Source organism: Cupressus sempervirens, chromosome 3 (assembly GCF_028749045.1).
Source record: "Cupressus sempervirens isolate cs-2001-9-10 chromosome 3, ASM2874904v1, whole genome shotgun sequence".
Lineage (NCBI taxonomy): Eukaryota > Viridiplantae > Streptophyta > Pinopsida > Cupressales > Cupressaceae > Cupressus > Cupressus sempervirens.
Window position 1 is genome coordinate 252,941,427 of NC_143120.1, and position 24,810 is coordinate 252,966,236.

Here is a 24,810-nt window from a genome sequence, read left to right on the forward strand (position 1 = left end):
CACCCAATAAATGGCAGATCTTCACAAATTAAGACTCTCAGCATGTAAAGGGGGTTCCATATATCAGAAAAACCAGAAAAACAAGGCCATACAACAACTTGAACATAGGCTCCATAGTTCTGTCCAAATAATGCAGCACTTAGCATTAATCCATGCAACTTCAAACTTGACTCAATGCTCCAAAAATGGTGGATCCTTACAAACAAAGTTGAACAACATAATAAGGGATTCATTATGTTAGCAAGACCCAAGAATCAAGACCAAACAACATGTTCAACACGGGTGTCATGGCACTGTTTGAGAATGCAACAATTAAGGCTACTAGCCCCTCCAAGACAAAATGTGCAATAATTATAAAAACTTCCAAAGGACCTCCCCAACCAGTTGGCATTCTAGATACCCTTTATGGAGTTTGTTAGATTATCAAAAGGAAAAGTGTTGGAACCAAATATTAGTCCTCCAAAACTAAACTGTCATACAAGCCTTCCAAACTCCAATTAACACCTTAACTTGCTTTCAACCTCCGAACAATGGTGCAGAGAACCTAATAAAAATGTTTGTTTTGTTTAATGTAATAAGGCCTTAGGATTGATTAAGAAAATCTCCTCAAGGCCATCCACCCATGTAATGGATATAAGACCCCAAGGTGTTAATATGAACCTGGGCATCATTTGGTCCAAAAGGTGGAATTTTGGTTTATTTTATGTTTGTTAGGATAGTTTAGTTGTTTTGAGTCTTAGAATAACATTTAGGAATAGTTAGAGTTGAATTAGGAAGAAGGTTTTTCAAGATGGCAAAAATTGCAAAAAAAAATGCAAAAGTTGCATTAGCAACTTATGCAATAATTTGACAAAATTTTCAACAAACCACTCCCAATGGCTAAAACTGCCATGGGGTGGTTCTACCCATTTGTAATGTCCTATAAAGGCTCTATACACCCAAGGGGAGAGATAACATGAAAAAATATATGTACTTGCTCTTTAGAATCAATAAAATCTTCTATTTCTAGAGTATTTTGACTAGTTTTTTTGTATAGTACGACTTGCAGTGATTGGGAAGTCAAAGCTTTTATATTGATTTGATAGCCCTGTATCCTACTTATCAATCAATGATCTTAACAGGAATTCTAATGAATAGTTCATAAGGCACAACACTTGGTGAAGGTTTTGCAAATTGTGTTGTAGGAAGAGTGGGTTTAACCATAGAAGAAACTTTATAGTTAAGTGTGCTCAAGCGAGAGTAGTACTGGGGTGGATGACATCTTAGGAAGTCCATGTACCTCAACTCTATGAGAATAACCTAGATCCAATGAGTGCTAAGTGTTCTATTTACTCTCACAAGAGATGGGTTCTTGTGTTCCACTACTCGTGAAACATGGGATAATGAGATTGACTAAAAAATTACACACTTAAATTCCATTAGTACTATCACAATTTGACTTGTGAAAAAAGATCTAAGCCTATTTATCAATAACACAATTTTCTAGACCAGTTGACTTATCTTGGCGTATACATAGATATCCAGTCTCCATGGTGATAGATAGATTGATTTATGAGGTGCACATATACATATGAGTGCCCATTACAATTGGTATTCTATGATGGCAGATCTAACATATGGAATTAATGAAACCTTGAGAATCCTATTAGGCTCTACATCATAGCTAAACCTTGAGAATCCTATTCTAGCTCTACATCATTGTTTATCTTTGTCACGTGACAATCCCTCACTATTTTGAGGCTAGATTAATGGATTTACCCCTCCCACTATTTGTGATGTAGATGTAACTTGTGGGATAGCTTGTTACAATTGTAGTGAATGTATGTATGATGATTTTGTGTGCAGGGTAAGAGTTTTGACAGAGAGAAAGAACCAAAGACTAGTTGGGCAGTGAAGAGCATGGGCATGGGTGACTGCCCCAAGAGGAGAAGTAAGTTTTTTCTCCAAAAAAAGATAAGTTTTATGTTTGATCCATTTACAAGATCTAGAAAGATTGGGAGATGAGTTTTTGGGAAAGCCCTAGAGTAAAGGGCCTAGAAGTGAGGGTTTGGTGAAAGGGGATGTAGAAATGCTAGAGTGACCAAATTTTTTTTTAAATCCTTTCATTTGAGTCATAGTAAAAGATTTTTTGAGGTTGTTAAGGTTCTAGAAAATAAAAGTATATGAGTTACTTTGTAAATGGCCACTAATTAGGCTTACTTGTGTAACTGAGATAGCAAGATTTAAGAGATACTTTCCAAAAAAAATATAGTTTAAATTTTGGTATTTTTTATAAGGGGATAAAGTTTATTTGGAACATCAAAGGGTTTGGGAAGGTCAATGGAAAATTTTAGAGAAAACTAAGAATTATTGTCTAGCAAGGGCTAGTTGAGTCAAGCCCAGAATAGGCAAAATTGGGAAAGCATAAGAGATGAGTTGCTAAGAGGTTACAAGGAGTTGGAACATGTTAGATGGGATGTGTTGAGATGACCCAAGGTTTTGGGGTCATGGTGTAAAGCCTAGGATGGGTTTTGGTATATTGGAGGCACTAGGGTACACTAGGTGCATAGGTAGCAACGTGAGTGTTTTGAAGACAAACTGAAGAACTGAGTTATAACCTCTTAGATATGGTTGTGGAAAGGTATTATCAAGTCAAAGATCTCTTTTTGAACCCTAGTAGAGTTAGATACCTTGGGTAGATTCCAAGAGTACAAAGGAATCCCAGAGTTGAGTTGTGATTCCTAGGGGAATAGTGGGAGGCTTTGCATTAGGTCCAGGGCTTAGGATCTCTTCTAGGGACCATTTAAACACCAAATCCACCATTACCTAGAAAGGTGGTATGACGTAGAGTCCTTGAAAATGCTTCATGAAGACCTTGAGTGCCTTGAGTACCTCGCATCATATATATACATATACATACATATATATATATATATATATATATATATATTTTTTAAAAAAGTAAAATAGACTAGTAGTAAATTTAACTTGCCTGGAAGTCTTGTGGCCTATCTACACCTAAAAAATCAAAGGCATCACAAGTCTCAATTTCAATAACCACAATATTAAAAGAAATCTATCCAGTAATCTAAGAAATCTAGAGAGTAATTCTTCCTTGTATCCCCAAGATAGGGAACCTAAGAGATCATGTAACTAATGAGGGTAAAAGTGGAATAAATTTTATTCTATTTTTAACACAAAATTGAAGAACATACATTTCATTTTCAGTTCTTCTAACATTAAATATTTTGATATATCTCATTGATTAAATATATGAATATTCTATATTAACTCAACAACCAAGTTCTTATAGGTTCCCAAACATCGCTACTAGAAATGCATACATAAGTTCCCATAAGTAAAAACCATCATAAATATATGAACACGATTTCATTATAAATAATTGAATCCATTATTACAATTAGATAGCATAAAAACCACATAAGCATACCAAGGACAATCATCTTGATATACCCATTCTTCTTTATTGCAAATAAGCATGTGTACATATACATATTACAAGGAGCATAATCATTATATATAATGTTTTCATATACTTCTAACATTTTTCTTCTCCAACATGATCTCTATACAAAGTGGATACATAAGTATTATATCATAGTCATGATACAAAAATATGATGTTGCAACATCTAGTCATACACAAAAAAAGATACAAAATTGGAATGTGTGAAGAAAGATCATCCAAGGCTCTTGAAAAATTCTGGAAAAATACTCAGTGGATAAAAGAATTTCCACCCAACCATGTTACATTATTGCCCTGCTCCCCTAAGCTAGGAGATAACACAAGGCCCCACACCAAGTTCAAACATAAGCAAGAGGATAAAATAGCTATTTTAACACTGATAAAGTTTATTGCTGATCAATATTGTATCAAAAATTCAAAATGATTAGGTATTGAATTAAACTTGATAAAAAAATGACAGAGAAGGAAAACTTTAAACATGAACAAGATCATAAATCATATGACGATGACATATTGGAAACGATAAACTTATGCTTAAACAGTAATAAAGTTTATTCTTAATCAATATTCTATCAAAGTTTCAAACTAATTAGGTATTGAATTTAATATCATACATAAACATATCTAATTTAATGTCGTACATGAACATATCTAATTTAATGCCATACATGAACAAACATATCATATATTAACCAATAATGTCATAAGTCTAATAATGTCATGCATCAAATAAATGTCATACATCAAATATAAAATGTCATATATACATCAAATGTATATTGAATATGTCCACTGACATAAAATCCAACATATATGTCCACTGATGCCTATACATGTACATGTCTATCAACTATATCTTCTTCTTCCCATGAGGGGAAGGAAACAACTCTCTAGAGGCTTTCGGTCGTTGTGTGGAGGGAGATGGTGGTGGTGATGGTGTTCTCCTCACACGCTCGCTTGGCTTCTTGTTGAGGCTCTTCTCTAACTGGAGCTAATACAAACAAAGTAGAAATGAATGAATAATTATTATACATTGAAATCAAATATATTTACACACAAAATTAATTATTTTCTTACCGCCATCATATAGTCACTCTATAAGTCCACCTCGAATGCTCGTGGATGATCAAGTGTGACAAGACCCTACAAAAATTGAATCAATATAATCACTTATAAATAAAATCAAATTTTTTGATACTAACTATTATAAAAAACAACTAAAACCAAGATAATTCTTTCATACCTCAGTCAATGGTTGTGAACTAACCATAGCTGCAACCACTCCACAATTGACGGATTGTCAGAGATGAGGAGGAGTGTTCGATGTCATGAACTGCATGTCATACAATACACATTACATGTAACATGAAACATGAAAAAAATATAATCAAATAAATTAAATTAACATGAAGCAAATTTACCTCTACAAAGTTCATATGATGTCTATGCTTTGAGTCCATAGCAAATATCGATAGTCCTGTAGAGAATTGATGCACATGTATAATTTTTTTTGTCAATCCTTAATATGATTACTTGATAAATATATGTATTAATTTAAATGATTAAATGGATACATACCTTTGGACTCGTGGACAGGGCAAAAAATGGGGTTGGGGGATCACTACTAGGCCCACCAACACTTTGACCCTAAATTTTGAACAATGTCAATAGATGCTAATTAATTAATCATTCACTATACATATGAAATATGATCAAATTAGTAAATTATAATTATAATTTACCCGTGTGTCAATGCCAAATGTGTCATTTAAGAACTGATCAATGACGAGCCCATCATCTACACCATCTCGAGCATGAGTGCACAATGTGCATAAGGATCCGCATGATGTGCACATGTGACCACGGTGCATTGAAGGCTCCCCCTCAACTAATGGACTCATGCAATGGATGAGGGTCTATGCCAAAGCATTAATGGTCCCTAGAGCACTAGCCTATACATGTTCCTTCATGACTGAAGGAAGAGTCACATGCTCACCCTGTGGCTTGACCACAGGTGCCCTAACTACATTGGGGTCACAACGTGCCCCTGACCTCTCAAATGATGACCCCCCACATCTATCTTAGGAGTCTAATATATCAAAATAATTGTGAATCTCCCCAAGGAAAAACTCACAATACAATTTCTTTAAAAAATACATGGGGACCTTGTGATTGTTGCAAGGAAAGGCATCAAAAACCATCCACCATCTATCCCAAAAATTATTTCTAATAGCATTGTGTATGCACCAATGGATGGGGAACTGTTTAGTACCCTCTCTAACAGTATTTTGTTCATCAAGTTTTCTAAATAATGCACATATTCTACCCTTTGGTATTTCTTTTTTTTTTTAACATCTTGATATGACAATTTATTTGCATAAAATCTTTTTTGTTCATCCCTCTTAACCCACCAAACATCTAACTGACCACTAACTGAAGCTATCTAAGTCTTAATGGATTTGAGGGACGATGCCAATTGAGCCCTCATTGGATTGGTTTGTCCAGATTCTTTCAACCAACCAATGAGTCCTTCTAATTCAGTTTTGCCTCTTTCTATTTCATTTATTATATTTTCTTGTGTGTCAGGGGGAGGTCTTGCAATTGGTTTAGGCTACGAAATTTGTTGTTCTTCTTGGGGAGGGTTTTGATTTTGATTTTCTTGAGGGTTTTGAGCTTCTTTTGGATTTGCCAGTTGATTATTGATATTTCCTGATTAAAAATCAATTGAAATATAAATAAATAAACAAATCTAAAGAAAAATTTTAAAAACCCTACAATAGAATATAAAAAGCCTACAAAACAATATAAAAAACATATCAAACAATGCAAAATGAAATTTAGATCACATACGACATGCTCGCGATCTCGTATTTCACTGGCTAGGAGGCATATTGGCAAGGGGGGTGGTAAAAAGGTTGATTTTCTCCAATTTGCATATGTGCTGCTGTGAGGAGAGGTTAAACAAAAGAGTTAAAATGAATGGGCTATGGGTATGCAGCCCATTTATAACATTTTTCTTTTTAAAAAGCGCATACACACTATAGTGTGTACATGCTATGGCTCGGGTTACCCAAGCCATAGCACATATGTGCTATTGAAAATTGAAAAAAGAAAAAAGTTGTCACCTTTTTGGCACCACAACTTGGTGCACATACTGATAAAGGGCCACACCACCCTTACCCACTCACAATCAAGAATGCCACAATGTGGAGACCAAAATAAAAATAAAAATAAATCTTCACAAGCAATTTTATTATACTTGAAAATCCTTACAACACCCACAAGATGATATCATAGATACGACTTCTTCAAAAAGAAGTTTACAAATTCTTCAACATAAGAGAAATCTCAAATAAGAGTCTTCACACCAAGAGCTTCACCAAGAATTCTACTTTAAGAGCTACACCTTTAGAGCTTTCACACCTTCTAGCTTCTACTTCTCAATCTTGATTAGAAATGTTCATATGCCTTGCTTAAATAGGCACTTACCACCCAATACATGACTTATCCACAACCTTCTAGAATTCCTCCACAACCTTCTACAACTTCCACAACTTTCTACAATATTCATAACTTTCTAGAATTCTACCCACTCACCTCGATAAGTGGAATGACAACCATTTATTTTTTATTTATTTTTTTCTATTATGCCACTTATGCACCTCGAAAATAGAAATCCTCTTTTCCTTTCTTTTCTCCTTTTTTCCTTTTTTATTTTTTATTATTTCTCCTCTAATTTTCGTCACTTTCTCTCTCCTCCACAATTTTTATTTATTTTTATTTTTTTAAAATTTTAAAATTTTTATTTTTTAAATTTTACATTCAACATGTCTCCCCTTTATTTTGGATGAAAGATGCTCCTGCATCACATACCCTTAATATCCCCAATCCATCTACTACCCCATTTGCAAAATTCACATGCTTTGTGGGTAGCAAGAAATATATTAATTTCAAAGAAATAATATCTCCTCTACAACTATTTATTTTTCTATACATTGTTTGAATTTGTAGTTAATATCCAATCTCTCAGTTGAATCCAACTTTGTAGGTTATAAGATGTAAGCCTCAAGTTTAGCATGAAGTATGATGCCTTGAGTTGAGAAAAGATAATGTAATTGTGACTAGGAAGAGCCGATGTTCAGACTAGTGCATAGTGTCATTCAAATATTTAATATAAATTTCATGCTTCCTCTATTTTCATCATCTTGAATTTTACTTTATCATGAGATTAAAATGTTTAGAACTATATTAATTATATTGAAATAATATGCAATCAATGCTAATTGTATTTATACCATATAAATGGGTTCTTTGCTCCTATTATCTTATGCGCTTTTTAGCTTAAAGCATTTTCATGCATATTTTAAATGATTGGAAAACAAAAAAAATCTTTAAATTATTTTCACCTTTTTACCTCAATCATTTTGCATTAATAATTTTATTTTTAAATAAATTTTAAATACATTTAACATTCAGAAACATAGATCAAATAACGGATAATTTTTTTTACCTGATTAATTTTTTATTAATAATTTTATTTTAAAATAATTTTTAAATACAATTAAGTTTCATAAACTTAGATCAAGTAACTGATAATTTTTTTTATAAATTAACCAGCTTCTGCGAAAACAAATTTAAAAAGATTTAAAAAAAAGACTTTCTAAATGAATCTTTATTTTCCTTTTCTAAATAGACTCCATAAAGATAAAATATGTCATCGAATTATATGTTAAATTGATCGACAATGGCATCCATGGAAATTGAGATGAGTCAGGATTCAAGTTCAAAGTAAGCATCAGATCTTAAAGACAGGCGAAACTCCTTTGCAGACCTTAACATCGGGTTCCAAAATACCTCTTTACAAGGCCATCTGTGGTTCAGCTTGAGGGCATCCACCATCACATCGCTCAAAGTGGTGGTCTGCAAGTTGCTACCGAGGAAGATGCATGCGATAGTCAATTTCTCTCATGTAGAGCATAGAGAGCCCCTATGCCATGAAATGATAATCGTAAATCTGTAAAGGTCAATCAACCTTTGTTACCAAAGATAGGATATAAAATAAGCAAAGGACTAAATAAAATAATCTTAGTGGCTCAGACTAGAAATTTTAATCACAATTTAAGTTCCGGCCCTTGCAATAGTTCTCTGCCATGGCAGGAACTAACAAATACAATGCCATTTTTATATATCACTTTTCGTTTGAAACAAACAAATGGTTTGACATAATTATGTGGTGTTTGTGCGGAAGTTTAAAGGTTACCAAATTATGATTTAAAGAATTTAGAGATTCGGGTGTTACGCACCTGCATTGATAGAAAAATGTATCACTCTTACAAACCCATAAAAAACGTTCAGAAGATTTTCTTATTGGTATATTAGAGTTCATAAAGAATAGAAATTAGAGAGTGCGATAAAAAAAAAAACATCGTCTGATGATAGAATGCTTTGTTCAAAGAGAAGTTATTGTTGATTCAGAAGTGACATGTATTGAATAACAAGGATAAAGATGTTAGTAATTAAATACAACTGGGGGGTGGTGAATCAATTATATAATTATTAACAATACTTTAATCTAACTTAATCGTGTAAGCAATATAATCAGCAACCATGAAAGACAGATATACACAATGATACCAGATATGTTGACTAGGGAAACCCTTGATCCGAGGGAAAACCCTAGTGGGAATGATACCCACAAGATGATGTACTAATAAAAATGTTCCTTGTGAAAAGTTAGACCCTATTAGGAGTCCAATTAATTACATTCAGTGTATGTGAATCCCTATTAGGAGATTCCATCCCTGTTAGGAGTTGTGCCAACCCTGTTAAGAGTTGTGGAAGGTAGCTGAATCCACTATCCAAACAGCTTCAGGATTAGATCAACGAACCCACTATTCAATTGACCTCGGTACTATTACTTTTAGAATAATAGATGTGAAACAAAGTTTTACTTCTTCCTCTATCCAATATGTTAGACTTCTTCTCCTTCAAACGGTGCAATCAGATCTAAAACTCTGTACTCAGTAAGAATAACCCTTAAGGTCACTTGCACGCATAGGTAAGTCACTTTGCTGCTCAATAATTCACAAGTCTTATCTATTCTTTTTTTTTCTAAATACGAAAAACAACTTCCCTTTATATCATGCTCAATAATAAACCCTTGAGTCAACTTTCCACTTAATTATAATATGTTACTTAAATGAATACACATTTAATTAATGCTATCGGCTCACATTTATAAACAGACTTTTACACATGCGACTTCCATACATGCGCACTCTTTGACGTCATTGACGACCATTATACTATCTCTAGTTAATTGTGCAACCTTTCATTACATTTGTGATGAACTGTAGCAATCACACAATAGGAACTGCTTTCCTAATACTCTATTTCCATACGGTTCTCTGTAGATCAATAATATCTTCCATACACTATCAAATTAGGTTTCATGCACTTACCCTTGTAACAAAGACATACTATCGTATGCGATGAAAATTTTACATTAATAGATAAGTACTATATTATTCTTAATACAAAAATCATAGTCTGCTACTCTATTAGTTTTTACAAACTTATTACTATATTGTCATCAATGTCAAACACAGTCATGAATACATCATATCAATGTTTTGCAATGCTCCCCCATAGCATCAACATTCATGCTAGCAATCTCTCCCTTTGGTATTGATGGCAACATAGCTGAAAAAATCTAAGTTCTAAGAATACCAAATATACATCTTTTTCATCAATTAAATCTTGTTTCATCATATTCTCATTTCTTCCCCATTAAACTACATAGAATGTTTTTCATGTCACTCTCTCCCCCATTGACATCAATGCCAATGGTAATACACAAATGGTTCAATTGCTCAAAGATACAATAATTTACTAGCACGACCACAAGTCAATCTGTTGCTTTCTAAATTCATAAATAGCTCAAGTTTCTAGAGACACTGTTGCATACCAATTACCAATTACCAAGAGTCCTTTGCTTATTCTGTTCATCACAAATACTCCCCCATTGAGAAAGAATCAACATTCAATCCAATCTAACAATGGTGCTATGTTCCTTAGATTGATGCACTTTTACATCTTTTATTTTGAAGTAGGCAAGGGCATAACCCCAAACATACCTCTTAGGTACTCAAATGTGTCATTTGGTAAGGCTTTTGTGAAAATGTCTGCAATATATTTCTTAGTGTTAACATACTCTAGTCTAATTTCTTTTTTTACAACTTTCTCTCTCAACACATGATACTTTATAGAGATGTGCTTAGTCTTAGAATGTAAAACATGATTTTTAGACATGTTAACTGTACTTGTATTATCACAGTAAATGATAACATGTTCCTTCAATGTAATTCCAATATTTTTTATCATCTACTTCATCCATATAACTTGATTACAATTATTTGCTGCTGCAACATATTCTATCTTAGTACTCTATGAGGTGCAATCTTGTTTCTTGTTGAGCCAAGAAACTAGTCTTCCACCAAGAAAGAATGCTCCTCCATTGGTGCTTTTTCAATCATCCATATCTCTAGCCCAATCAACATCAGTATAAGTGCAAAGAGTAAAATCATTACTTCTGTCATACCAAATGCCATAATCAAATGTCCCTTTTAGGTATCTAAATATCTTTTTTATTATTCTGTAGTGATATTCTTTAGGATCAACCTGAAATATTACCACAATTCCAACCACATTAGCTATATCTGGTCTACTAAGAGTAAGGTACTGCAATCCTTTAATCATAGATTTGTACTTCTTTTGTTCAAAAATAGGTGTCTCATCCTTACTAGATAACTTGTGACTAGTTACCATAAGGGTTCCAGTGGGTTTATAGTTTTTTAGTCTAAATCTTTTTAGCAAATCTTTCAAGCACTTAGTCTAAGAAATAAAGATACCTTCTTTATTTTGAACAATTTGTAATCCTAAGAAAAAAATCATCTCTCCTATCATACTCATTTCAATTTCATTCTTCATATGTTTTGAGAATTTGTTACTAGCTTCATCATTTGCTCCAAAAATGATATCATAAACAAATACAATGATTATCAATAAACCACTTTCTATTTCTTTCAAGTACAAGTTGTTGCCTGCTATTCCTTTAGCAAATCCAAGCTTTGCCATGTATTTATCTAACCTTGCATACCAGGTTCTAGGTACTTTCTTTAATTCATACAAGGCTTTCTTTAATCTACAAATTGTATCATCCTCTTTTGTCAAAAGACAACCTTTTGGCTACTCAATATAAACTTCTTCAAGTTCTACATTCAAGAATGATGACTTAACATCCATCTGATATATTTTGAATACTTCCATTCTTGGTATAGGTGCGTATGTTTCCTCGTAGTCTATTCCTTCTTGCTGAGAATAACCTTTGCATACTACTCTTCCTTTGTTTCTTATTACTTCTTCTTGTTCATTCATTTTATTTCTAAATATTCACTTTGTGTCAATCACTTTCTTCTCCTTAAGTCTAGGGACTAGTTCCCATGTGTCATTCTTTATTATCTATTCAAGTTCTTCCTTCATTGCTTTCATCTAATGATCATCCTTAATTTCTTCATTTGCGCTCTTTGATTCTACTTGAGATATTAGACATAGTTCTTTATTGATTCTGCTTCTTGTCATTACTCCTTTTTCTTTACTTCCTCTTATCTAATTAGCAGGATGATTTCTCATCATATTTTTATTTGGGGTAGGAGTTGTTGCTTCAACTCTTATTTCAGGTATTTTGTTATGTTCTTCTCTTATTTCTTTAGTTTGCACATTATTCTGTAAGTCATTGTTAGTAATGACTTCCATATTTTCATGGTTATCCTCTTGATCAACAATAGTTACCAAAGCTATCTCTTCTTCTACTTCCTTTTTCTTAACCAAACAATCACTCAAGAATTCTTCATTTTTATCAGAAAGAAAACTCTTTCTAGCTTTTCTCAATCTCTTAGGACATTTACTTGAAAAATGACCAAAATCTTTACATGTCCAAAAAACAAGAAACTTCATACCTTTAGGTTCTCTTATTGTAAGCAGATCAATACCTTCCTTTATCATTGTATCATCTTCTATTTTGGATCTATCTTCACTTGTGCTACTTTTTCTTTGTATGCAGTAGAAGGATCCTAGATCTATAAACCCAATATTCTATTCTTTACACAAATCTAATAACTCACCAAGAATTTTTATAACTCATGTGTCAAAATTTCTTCATTTAGATTTAGGACTTTCTTCTTTGAATTTATTTAGCTGAAATACATTACCTCTAGTTGTTGTGTCAGTCCCAAGCAATTTTCCTTCCTTGTCCTTGATGATGCATGTTTCATTACCAAATAGTAATTGGTAACCCTTGTCCACAAGTTGTCCAACACTTAACAAGTTATGTTTTAGTCCTTCAACAAAGTAAACATCATAAGTATTTGTTTTACCATCAAGTGTGATCGATCCAATTCCTATAATGTAATAGGCTACATTGTTCCCTACTCTAACAATCCCTCCATCATGACTTTTGAATTTGACAAATTTTCTCATATCACCAATCATGTGATGTGAACAACCACTATCAATGATCCAATCTTTCGTTTCATTTCAATGATCCAAAAATATCTATAAAAACTCTAAATACTTAACCCATCACACTGCTCTTTCATCCTTAAAAACATCTAGGGTAGTCCTTAGGTTTAAACCTTTCTATGAATTCTTTTCCATATATTACTTTGATAGGCATTTTCTTCTACCAAATTTTGATGCTTTTCAATTGAGTTAAGATGACGATTACAAGTCTAATGTTGGATCTTACAAAAAAGGAATAGATGATCTATGCACAGTTTACTTTTCATTCTAAAATCAAACTAGAGAGAACAAATTTGAAGCCAAATTTTCACCTACAAATTTTCTCCAGAACAATTACACGACGAACTACACAGAAGAATGTGTAGAAAACCAAACCGGCCTCTAGAAAGGAAGGCCAATCAAATTAGAGAGCTTGTTGAACTCTTGCGAAGGGATGGGTCACGCTATGGGCCTAGAAGATAGAGATAGCCCAAAGCACTAGATATGTTATCTGGTTATGTGCATAAACACACACCTATGGTAAGGCAAGGTCATCTAGAAAAAGGTCTCTGCCAAATTTAAATTTTGGCAGAATTTTATGAACAAGAAAATAAAAAGATGGGTAGACATTCACAATTTGTGATTGAAAATTCATTTTAATCAATAGTAATTAAATCGTGATAGTATATAACAAAATATTTTTCTCTTTCCAAAATTTCCTAAACTATTGAAAAAAATAAATCCAAAACTATAGTCTAGTAAGTGTAAGTGGAACTAATAATAACACATTGAATCTTTAAAAATGCTTTCTAAAATATAGTCTTCATGAATAATAGAGTGGAAGTTATCAAGTCAATCTGATCCATACAAATACATAGATAAATAAATCTATGGCAAGAAATAGTTTGATTTAATTAACTATAAGGGTCAAAACTTTTAAAACATGCCTAAATCTTCATAAAACCAAAACCATCAATGTAGCATACTTAAAAGTCTATGAAATCAAACTAAATCAGTTGCCTTCTCAACCATAGTACTTTAAGACTTATCTTCCCCCGAATGATCACTTCCAATGCAAAATTTTTGACGAATTTCTTATGGATCTTTACAGCTAAGAAAGGGAGATAGTGGGTTCAATTTAAAAATGAAGGTAATAGGGTACATCTCATGGTGGAGGAATAATGAAATGAGGAGAGTGGAAGACATTTCATAGTGGAGGACTAAAGAATGAGAGGAGTGGGCGGCATGGAGGAGAGGAAGATTAAAGAATGAGATGAGTGGGAGAGATGGAGTGGAAGATTAAAGAATGAGATGAGTGGGAGACATAGAGGGGTGGAGGATAAATGAATTTAAAAATTCATTTTGGGGGCTAGATGGATAAAGGGGGAATAAATGATTTTATGAAATCATTTATTAAACTTGGTAGAGGAAAGGTTAGGGTTAAGATTAATTTAGATTAATCTTAATTAGGTTTGAGAAGATTAAGCATGTGGAGGATTTAAATAAATTGAATTTATTTAATAGGGACAAATAATGTCACTACGTGTTAAATGAATTTAACACATTAGAGAGGAGTATTTGAATTAAATTCGAAATACATTAGGGAAGTGAACCTATTTAATTAAGTAAAATTAATTAAATAAGTAGAAGAATATGACAAAATATAATTAATTAAATAATAATTAATCATAATGTCAAAGGAGATATTAAATTAATTAATATAGTGTTTTAGGACAATTTTAGGTGTCTACATTTTAGTAGTTATTCTTTGTCTTTTTTTTTTCCATGTCTATTTTTGAGAAAATGGGGCAAAATATTTTCCTTTTTCACCCCATTTCCTTGAGGGGGCACCCTCCTCCCTTGTTGTAGCTATCACATGACTCTTCTGTCTCCTTTCTTCGCTTGGGCAATCTATATATATATATATATATTTGATGCAATATCGTCTCAACACTACATCAAAGAAAGGCAAAATGTCGACAGCTAAAATTGTTCTAAACACTATATTAATTAATTTATATCTCCTTTGACATTATGATTAATTATTAATTAATTAATTGTATCTTGGCATATTCTTATACTTATTTAATTAATTTTGCTTAATTTAAAAAGTTCATTTCCTTAATGTATTTTGAATTTAATTCAAATACTCCCCTCTAATGTGTTAAATTCATTTAATGCATGGTGACATCATATAGTCCCTTTTAAATAAATTCAATTTATTTAAATCCTCCACATGCTTAATATTTTGAAACCTAATTAAGATTAATCTAAACTAATCTTAACCCTAATCCTTCCTCCATCAAATTTAATAAATGATTTTTGAAAATCATTTATTCCCCCTTTATCCATCTAGCCCTCAAAATAAATTTTTAATTCATTTATCCTCCATGTCTCCCACTCATGTCATTCTTTAATCCCCCACTCCTCCATGTCTCTCACTCATTTCATTCTTTAATCCCCACTCACCTCATTCTTTATTCCTCCACTATGACATGTCTTCCACTCTCCTCATTCTTTATTCCTCCACTATGACATGTCTTCCACTCTCCTCATTTCTTTGTTCCTCCACTATGACATGTCCCCCATTACCTTAAATTTTAAATTGATCTCACTATCTCCCTTTCTTTATCATTTCCCTTGCCACCCTTGCATGGACTATGTGTCTCCTATGTGGCTCCTATATGGATGCCATATAGGTGGCACCTCCTCCAGGTCTCCCTAAAATATATAAATAGAGCCCTTGTATCAAGCAAAAAAAGAGCTCTTTTTTTGCATTGTTACCATGCTAGTTTGTGCTTGAGATCTCCTCCATATGCATTTTTATCATGCTAGTATAGTTCTAGAGCTTTTTAGAGATTTTATGCTTAGAACAAACCTTTGGTAGTTGTTTACATTACTTCGATTTCTAGCCTTTGCATTGGTTCCATGGTAGTATGACATTGTAGGTTTCTTTCTTCATTGCATTCCATTCATCTCCATATCTAGGGAGTCCTTTGAGGGTGGCTTACTCATAGCCATTGCTTGAAGGTATTTCACACGCATTCTTAGCATAGATTCATTTCATATTGCATCTTCATCAACAAATTTTTTTATAGTTGTGTTTGGGAGAGCACATCCACATCCTACAAGATAGAGTACACTAACAAGGCCTCTCCTTGTTGAGATGCTATAAGGTTGCATGGGGATTCTCAAAACTAATGATAATCATGCCTAAATTAGGCAAGAAATAACTATAATTTCCAAAGTGGGCCCAAACTAAGTGTGAAGGTGTAAAGATATATAATTTTGACACTTGATTTAAACACTAATTTAGTAAGATTGTTAAATTGACTCATATAGTCTAGCTAGTAATGTATGGATAAGCCAATTATTCTTTCATCAACACATTGAGAAAATAATAAAATGTGATGCTTGCAGATAGAGTCAACACTAAGATGTAAGATCTAATCAATCTACAATATCGAGATAAATGAAAAATAAAAAGTGGGCAATGATTAATATTGGTAACACACTTGAAACATACAAAATATATACTAGAAACATTTATAGATTGTATCTAGAAATGATATAGAAAATACAAGGCATGATATCTATGATAGTAAAATTTATGGGTACTTTCTAGGATTCATGTTAAAATCACAAAAATCATAACTTATAGGACTTGTGAAGTTTTTATATTCTTATTAAAATTCATTTCAATTTGCATTTGTATCAGGTGGATCATGAACAAGTAAAGGTATCATAATTTCTAGAAACCTATGATCTAGTACAGGAGTGTCCTCAATGTAAGAGAAATCTTGCACCACTCTAAAATATTTCCTTTTTTGTTGTTTCTATAAGCTTTCTACTTAGTAAGTCAGTCATACCGTCTTAGAATGTCTTCATTTTAGAGGTGGATGTTCATCTTGGATATATTAACCTACTACTTAAGGCTTAATGTTATATCATGAGTATTCATGAAGTTATTGCTAATTTTTGGTGTGTAATTTTGTTACAAAAAATTTAGGCTCAATTTAGAAGGCCTTAGAGGCCTTGGATGGGCTCTATAATCAGGTTGACTAGAGCTTGCACCAATTGTGAGCTGAAAATAAAAAGATGAGGATTCTGAAAAGGGGTTATAATAGAATATCAAAGAAGTGGTTTGAAAGTTATGGTCTTCTGAAGTTGAACCGATCAAAATTTCCAAACTAAATGTCAAAAGTCCATTAGGGTGACTCTATATGTAGTTTTAAGATTGGTTGGCCTCAAGGCTTGGATTTTTCTGTCTAGAAACTTTCTGAGTGACTGGTTGGCCTCAAGGCTTGGAGTTGGATATATCAACCTACTAGTTAAGGCTTAATGTTATATCATAAGTATTCATGAAGTTATTGCTAATTTTTGCTGTGTAATTTTGATACAAAAACTTTAGGCTCAATTTTGAAGGCCTTAGAGGCCTTGGATGGGCTCTAAAATCAAGTTGACTAGAGCTTGCACCAATTGTGACTTGTAGATAAAAAGCTGAGGATATTGAAAAGGGGTTATAATAGCATATCAAAGAAATGTTTTGAAAGTTATGGTCTTTTAAAGTTGAACTGATCAAAATTTCCAAACTAAATGTCAAAAGTCTATTGGGGTGACTCTATATGTAGTTTTAAGACTATTTGGCCTCAAGGCTTGGAGTTTGATGTCTAGAAACTTCCCGAGTGACATAAAATTGCCTATATATATTAGGGCATGTACATTGTCTACAACTACTCTGGGTGATATTTTGTAGCTTTGTGTTGCAAATTATTGTAAGGTAGATGCCCATGTGGTTTTGCATATTGTATTTCAAAATTCTTTAATTTCATAATCAGAAGCCCATATTTTGTTCTCACATTTTTTAAAAATTTCTTTGTTGTTGTTATGTGTGTGTGGTATCAAGGGGAACACCCTTCATCAATCTTGGCTAGCTTAGTGTCAATAGACATTACAAGGCTAAATATGAATTTTTAATTTTGTTGGTAATCTTGGTAAGATACTTTAAAAAAGATGTTGAAGGTACTCTTGAACAAGTTGATAGTGTATGATCAAGGTATATAATCAATTTTCTAGCATTCTCATAACATAGAATGGATAGAGGATTGTATGGCCCTTAAATAAAGTAATTGTCCATTTCAATTAATAGCAATATCTTCAAGGTAATATACATTCAAAGAAAATAATGTCACAACAATCAATGTTCAAAAATAAAGAAAATTAAGGTGATACTCAAGAAAATAAGGATACATTAATGTACCATAGATTTAGCTCTAGTATGTGTTGAAGGTAAGTAATGTTAAAATAAACATGCTTGTTTTGGATCAAACTCAACTTCCAAATATTGAAATCAACATCTACAACATACACAAAATAAAAATCCTTATTAAGAAGGATTTTTACAAGAAAGCTGAATATTTACATTTACATTTCTCAATTAATGTTGATTTGTCAGTCTAGGGCTTGAACAAGGAAAGCCCAAGAAAAACCTTTATTTTTTGTGTTCAAAAGTAAGATAGTGGAATTATGATCAAGGTTTTGAAAATAACTTTCCAAGAACTTTCTTGAGATTGAGCACTATAGGGCCCTAGAAAAGAGTGACCTCATGGGAATTGTTCCACATAGTTGCAACTAGGTTAACTTGTTCTTTACTAGTTTTTTAGAAAATTAGCTTCTCAATTTTTATTCCATTTGAAGATCTGTAATCATTTTCACAATTATGGATCTGTGTTCATGCTCTTTGGGGATAAAATTTTGTTAACCTTAGATTGGTTTTGACAAGGCAATGACAAAACACTTAGTCATTATCTATCAATATTATAGTGCAAGCCAAGTGATCAAAGTGAGCTAAGAAATTAGTGTAAGCCGACTGATCAAAGCATGTCGAGCACCAATTGTCAGATAATACATTCAGAGAAGATAGTATGTGTCGAGTCACTCATGATCTAAGTAGTCTATACATGTTGAGTGACTTAGGAGTTGAGTAAATAGTGTATGTCAAGCCATTCAGAAGTCAAGTTATAGCAATGAGAATGTAGTGATGGTCGAGCATCAAAGCCTTTAGATGCCGAGTGAATAATTTTGTACATAGTTGTTTGTAATTGACATAAACTTCTATATAAACTAGATTTTTGGGCTGACATAATGATTGTTTTACGATTCTAGAAGATATATATGGAGGTATATTATGAATCCCTATGTAGTACATGCAACCAATCAAATTAAAGAATGTTCTATGGGGCAATGTGGATCAACCTCAGTTGTTGATTCTTGCCTAACCCTAATCTAGAAGGAGACAAAAAATCTAAGAGAGAGAATTCATAGTGGCTATGGAGGTTGTGACAATGATTTGAATTGCAGAATCAGTTAGAGAGAATAGCTAGGAAAGTAGAGAGAGGATAGAGGAGACATATCTGATCAGAAGGATCAAGGATTCATTAGAAAGAGAAGATATGCCATCTAGCAATAGAGTGGTGTTGCATCATTTTAATAGATGATGCAGACTAAATCTCTTAACCGAGTCCTTGCTTTATTGTAAGTTTACGATAAAACCATATTCTAACTCAAGATTACTTAAGGGTTAGCGGTTAAGTTACATGAATCAGACTGGCGTAGTGTGTACACAAAAATGAGCTCTTGTAAATAGTGATTAAATTTGGAGCACATATTAGCCGACAGACTACTTCTCAAGAGATCCTTCGTAGGAAAGTGTCATGTTCAGCCCGACAACCGGTTCACCCCGGGATTTAGATCAACAGAGGCTAGACACAGATGGTTGGGACTGAGTTGCCTTCCCGCCAGTTCTTCCGGCCACCACAAATTTATGAGCCACCGAATCGTTTAAATTTTATGAAATTCAAAACATCATACAGAGCAGGCCATAGCACGCCATATCAAGCTTGTGATTTAATAAGCTCAGCATCTGCTAGAAAATAATTGAATGAAGACCTTGGATGGGCTGACGTATAAGATAACATTTCTTCACAGAAATCCTTACTGTACAATAGAATTGCCATGTACTCACTGGAAATGGTTCTATAAAATTTACCAGACCTTGTCAATGACTAAATGGGCAAGTTTTGTAGCTGCAAAAAAGAACTAGAGTAGTGGTCAGTTTAGACTCTAAGAGTTTTGTAGCTATGAGTAAAACATAGATATGTACCTCAAGTTCTCAACTAGTGGAGAGATCTTCAAAAAATATCCATAAAACTATTTCATTCGTTGTAGGATGACAACAGGGTGGTTTACTGATTTAAACTTACGCAGGAAAAAAACTGGATGAAGAAACTTTACAACCTTAGTTGTATTTTGTAGCGACAAAGAAAGATGCGAAGATAAATAAAAAAATAACTAGAACAGATTTTCACCATCATTTTTTATTCTAGGAGAGATCTATGCAGTCTATACCACATTATTGTCTCTCCTTGTTCATGGAAGGAGGCCTGAATGATTATGAGGTGGAGTAGTGTATTATATTTTTAATTAACATTTTAAAACCCAAAAAGTAAAGAGACCAGGAAGGTAAAACCGTATCTATAATAAAATTCGCATATTCATGTATTTATGCTGCATAAATGAAGCCTTATTGTATGGTTCATTTGTAGGATCATAATTTTTGATCTAGATGCCACTATCTCGCTTTTAAACTTAATCTGGTATTGTAGTGAGGCAGGACACCGATGACATATAATAAAAATTAAAAACATGTTTTGGCTAATATTTATGACATTTGGCTACAAGCATGGCAAATCAATATATTTATGACATTTTGGCTACTCGTGAGCCCTGTAGTAGAACACTGGAGAATGTCAGAATGGGACAACATCTATGTTGATCATGTTTTTTAAGGTCACAAGTGGGCAACACTAGCTTGATTTTTCAATACTTATACAAAATTCCATTTCCAGGATAATATTCTGCATTGATCAATTATAAATTTATAGGGCTGTACTACCTTCACGGGAAAGGTAAGGGCCTCTCAGAAAAAACAGCATCAATTTTTAGACAATAGATTAGTGAGAACCATATTCGTTTCATTTGTTTTTCAGGTTAAATGCTTTTCTAAGCCATGTAAATCAGATCTTAATTCAGAGATTTTGGGGGTTCGGTATAAGAAGAAATCTTCTTTTAAATTGAGAGTTGCAACGAAAAGAGGGTTGAATATACGAAGGAACTCACATTCTTCTCTTTTTCCACTGCTTGAATAAACTGACATGCTTATTTTTATACCTTCAATATAGAAGTCCCTGATTTCATAATCCACATGTATTCTGTATTGCATAATCCAAGCACTCAGGTCATAGTTTCTGACCATCCAGTAATAAAACACACTATATGTTCTCTAACTGAAAGCACGCACATGATTCACAAGTTGAACTGTGTATATTAAAAGCTTAAAAATGTGCGCTACTATGTTATGAAACTAAAATCAATAGATAGACAAATTTTTTCATATCCAAAAAGAAATTATGGCACGATCGTGAACAAGAATACATAATTGATTGATGATACGGTGACAAATTGATAGACATAATGAAACCCTAGAATATATTTTAAATAAAATTGGTGCAAAAATAAAATTTACAAAATAAACTTTGGAGCTCGACTAGTAATCAAAGCCAGAAAAAATGAGCCTCTTAAGCTTATAGGATACAGCAATATACAATATCCACGATAGATATTTCTAACATGAATATGGGTATTGTTATGGTAGTAATATTTATTTTCTTCAATTTGACCATCTACTTTTATCATAAAAATCCTTCAAGTAAAATCGTTATGCTTTTGTTGTCATCTGAACGCTTCAATGATCTAGATCTAATTTGGTATCAGCAACATATCTGTTAATCTATATACAACAAGAGGAATGTACAGCCGAAGGTCTTGACATAAATTAATCAGAACCATATAATTTCCAAGCTTGTTACTTAACATACTTGCTTATCACTTGGTGTGTTAGACTTAAATTTTAGTTTGCTTGCATGTACAGCCATCTACATAGACCAAAATTATAAGGCCATCATGAATGGTTAAAGTAATAGAGCCATCATGAGTGGTTAAAGTATCAGCGTGACTCTTGAACCTATCAGGTGCAAGTGCTAGTTAAGTAAAATGAGGATAGAGTTCATGGAAAAGTACAACCATGAGAAAAGGGAATCTCTACTATAAGGTACTACCTGAGCAGATCAATAATGATTAGATCATGAATTGAGATTTTATGTGTGAAGCAAGGGTTAAAGCTAAAATCCTAATCAAGTAGATGGAGGCTAGCCAAAGATAACAGCTAATAGGTATGAAAAGAGGTAAATCTTATCATTTCAAAGCATCAGATGGAGTTTAAACTAAAATTATGGTCATTTCTCTTATAGCTATTAGCCAAAATCTAGTCCTTTGTTTAAAATTTCTATTCCTATATAGAAAATCAGAGTTAAATTTTAGTGTTAGCAATGGAAGGCAAGAAATGTGAGACTACCAAAATTAGGCATATAAGAATGAATGTACTTCAATTTTTCATCTGCTCTCTTGTTTCCTTTTTTTGTATATGTGATTAAAGGTGATAGATGGGAAATTTTCTGCTAAGGTTAGTGCTAGCTAAAGGATTTCTTTTAGTTTTCAATTAGTGCTTGATATATTTATATCTCAACTTTGAACAATTGATAAATTTGTTAGAAAATATGAAAGAAACATAAAGACTTTGTATAATATAAATTAAACATGTCAGAGTTTCAATTGGTTACAGTGAGAATTCATAGATCAATTTAGAGTAATAACATAAATTTCCACTATCAACACAATAAGGTTTGGTGTTGCTTCAAAAGAAGAATTTAATTTGTGATGAAATTGGAAGATATTGATCTAAAACCTTTCATATCAGATATCAATATAGAATCTAAATCAACATAATCAAACACCCAAGTTTAAAGATTAGGAAAGCTCTCACAAAGAACATGTGACATATAATAAATCAAAAATTTAGAATTTAAACACTATTTTTTAGATTCAAAGTTTATTATACCATTGAAAAATATTTTATAATTATTATACAAATTTAAAATTTAGAAATTTTTTTTTTTGAAAGATTAAAATTTTAAATAATAATGACTATCAAATGAAGATTTTTTTTCACATGTAGTAACACATTGAATTTCGAATAAAAAGCTTTATAAAATATAGAGCAGAAAATATTAAGTTAATTGATGCTTACAAATACATAGATAATGAAATCTATGGCAAGAAATTGTTTGTGCTAACTGACTATAAGAGTCAAAACTTTCAAAACATAGCTAAATCTTCATAAAACCAAAACCATCAATGTAGAATGCTTAAAGTCTACGAAATCGAAATGAATCAGTTGCCTTCTCAGCCATAGTAATTTAAGATTCCTCTTCCTCCAAGCGATCGCTTTCAATGCAAAATTTTTGACAAATTTCTTCTGGATCTTTACAGCTAACAATGTCATCGGCCACAGTTTGACACTTTAACCTGATAAGATCTTTTATATTCAGATAATAAGCAACCTGCGCATAAAATATATTCAATCATTAATCTTTAATGAATTATAGAGTTATTTCATTAAAATACTTATCTTATTATTCAATTATATTTAGAAATTAAAGCAGATAATAATTGAAAGATTTTTATTGTTTGAAATTAGTGAAGGAAGAAAAATACCTTAATCAATTTAAGCATAGTTTCATTATCTACAGATACAAGTTCTTTATCCCATTGTTGTACATCATCAGCCAATATTGTTGGAATATTTAATGCAGTTGCTGTTTGTTCCTAAGTCAAATGCTCACCTACCACCCCTGAACATTCAAAAATTTATTACGGGCAGCTAAGTTTTCAAATTCACAAATGAGGGGGAAAACATTTTTGGTAGAAGACAAAAGGAATGTTCTATTCCATTCGACCAAAAAGATAGAGAGACATCAAAGTGAAGGTAAAGAAGAGCAGATCAGAGAGTTGCAGAGAGAAGAGAAGTGATCAGCAGATCCAGTCGTCAGAGTGTAGAGAAAAAAAAGTTCATTTCATGCCTACAGTTGCACACGTTTCTTCTCTGGTCATTCTGTAAGTTTATTATTTGTTTGTTTTGACTTGTTGAAGCAGTGATTGCTCCAAGCATTGTACCATGCAGCCATTAGAGCTGTAAGTTTGAAGTTTAAAGTTTGAAATTTTTTCAGTTTGAAGTTTAGGGTTATTTTAGGATTTTCTAGTTGAAGCCAAATGCTCCCAGATTTTGTAATGGTTTAATTAAGTTGAATAGTAAAGCAAACAGGCATACTTGAATCCATTACTCTTCCCTTTGTTTATTGCATTTGATAAGTTTATTGTTGAGTATTTCAAGCTTTGGGTCTCTGATTTTAATGGTGAAAATATTCACGTCATAAGTCTGCACTCGGTATTGTCTTTAGTAGAAGTCATCTACAGTGGCTACCGAGATCACTCAGTGCCTTCTTCTACCAAGCTTCACCCTCCTGTTGCTACCGAGTTCACTCGGCATCCACACTATCGAGCTCACTCGGTATCTAGTGTTTATCGAGTTCTTCATTTGCCGAGTTGTTTCTTCATCTACCGAGTTGCTCTTCTACTGAACTCACTCGGCATCCTTTGGCTACCGAGTTGCTTGCTCTTCATTTACCGAGCTCACTTGGTAACCTCTCCTGCCACTTGGTTTCTTAAGTGCTAAGAAATTTTTTGGCACTCGGTAATAGTTAGTACCGTGCAAATTTTTTAGGGTTGTGAATTTTAATATTTCTCACATGGTATCAAAGCTTTGAGGCCCCA